General features: G+C 34.8%; 1 pseudogene; it reads right to left on the minus strand.

The window, feature by feature from the left end:
- Nucleotides 552–2,275, minus strand: part of LOC104777584 — a 3,295-nt pseudogene continuing 1,571 nt past the window's right edge.

Genomic DNA, 2,275 nt, shown 5'->3' on the forward strand with positions numbered 1-2,275 from the left:
TCAAGCCAGAATTTTTAAAATTTAAAGAATATCACTAATTGCAGCAAAAAAAATCTGTTATACAATAAATGCAACATCAAGCTGAATTTTTAAATGTTAAAGAATGTTACTAATTGCAGCAAAATAAAAATAAAAATAGCGAAGCCCGCCTTCATAAGCCGGTGAAGTCGTCAAGGTGCTTAGACGGTTACTCATTCGGTTAATCGGGTTTTCGAAAATTTTACAATATATCCGAATATGTATTCGGATTTGGTGTCGCATATTTACAATCTGTACGAATATATGGTTTGGTTTGTTTATCGATTTTAGAGGAATTTCAGTATAATTTTGTTTTGGAAATTTCGATTCAGGGTATTACTAGTTTGCAAGCCTACTACAAATGGTGAGGGAAAGAGAGATAGTGAGATCCAGTAGGAGAAGACAAAGACAAGTGACCCCATTAGTAGAACATGTTTCCAATTTAACAAGTTTACATCACAAAAAGAAAAACAAATCTCTTTATTTAATATATATTATCCAAATTTAGACCCTAAATTCTTGGATTAATCAGATTTGACTATTTTTGTTATTATTATTTTTTTTAGGCGTAATTTTACCAAATGATTCATTCATCATTTGCTTTTGGGAATTTCAAAATACACTGAAAGTAGAAAACACAAAAACATGCATATGTAAAAAAGATATTAAAAGTTAAGCGATTAGGAAATGTAAAACAAAAGCACAAAAACAACCAGAAAGATAATCAAAATTTCCAACCTCCAAATGCATGGAGATGAGATCTTTGTCTTCGTATCTTTCTTCTCTCTTTTGGTGTTTATTGGATCAGGTTCTGGTAACCACCACACCATTAGCTGGTACTCCCGACACATCATGACCGTTAGTTTGTTTGACTACGTTACTGATCGGTAGCTCTTGGTCCTCGGTTACGACTTTCACGTCTAATGGATTCACCTCGTCCTTACTCTTTCCCCANCACACTGTATAGTCCAAGAACTATAAAAACTGCCCCAATGATACTGCATAATAATATTACAATAACAACGTTAAAAACGTTAGTAATGACTTAATATAATCTTGAAATATAAAAGGATTTGATTAAATGTGACTTTTATTACCTTCCGAGATGGATTTTCTCAGCCAGAACCAAGGCACCGAGGAAGGCAGTGATGATCATACACATAGGACTAAACGACGTTGTAAACACCGGGCCACGTTGTTTAATCACAATACTTTGTATGTAATACGCTATCCCCGAACAAACCACTCCCTGAAAATGTACAACACATAATAAGTTTTAGTTGAAAAGTTTAGTTAGTGTTTAGTGTTTATGAAATTGATTAATAGATGATTAACTTACAGAGTAAACCGCGGCAAGTGTCCCCGAATCCATACCAATCTTCCAAGCGCTCATGTCACGCACCATTATAAGCGAAACAATTGCGTTTAGGATCGTCCCCATCCCACATATCAATGTTACAAGTGATAGCTCAGCTGGGTACACTTTTAATGTGTATGACTACAAAACAAAAAAACATAATGTTAATTTTTATTTATCCATATCGGTACTAATTGTTTATTTATAGATAAATCCAAAAATATTAATTAAATTACCTGTAAAATGAAGAAGGCAGCCCAAGTAGAGATACTGCCCATGATAGCTAAGGTTCCAAGGACCCAGTGTTGTCCCGTAGCCGTGGTGTTGGCGCCACCATGGAAGGAACTATGTGTGGCTTTCACGATCTCAATGGCCGGACCTTTGTACAACGTCATAATCATCGCTCCTCCAACCGTGATCACCGTTCCCACCACTTTTGCAACGCTGTGAATCTTCCTAAAGTTAACCGTCTCAAGCCTGATTAACATAGACAATAGTGTTAATTAGATCACTTTCACTAAATAGCTAGTTCATTAATAGTAACGTATCCTAAAGTAATGTATAAGCAAAACTATGATTGCGTAATACAGTTAAATTACAAGAAAGTCTTAAATGAATGAAAGTACCTGAAAATGAGGGCGAGAATGAAGGTGACGGCGGGAAGTGCATTGGTAAAGGCAGAAGTGTACGATGCTGACGTGTTTTTCAATCCTATGTAGTACAAGTTCTGGTCCATAAGGGGCCTGAATCATTCATACATAAAAAAACCAATGTTTACTTAATTATTATTTTTGTTTATTAAAAAATATATATAGCCTTTTTCACATCATCTTTTTGTTATGCATAATAAGTAGATGCTTTTTCCAAAGATCAAAAAGGAAAACGTGTACGTAGGATAGT

The sequence above is a fragment of the Camelina sativa genome, chromosome 3 (assembly GCF_000633955.1).
Source record: "Camelina sativa cultivar DH55 chromosome 3, Cs, whole genome shotgun sequence".
Taxonomy (NCBI): domain Eukaryota; kingdom Viridiplantae; phylum Streptophyta; class Magnoliopsida; order Brassicales; family Brassicaceae; genus Camelina; species Camelina sativa.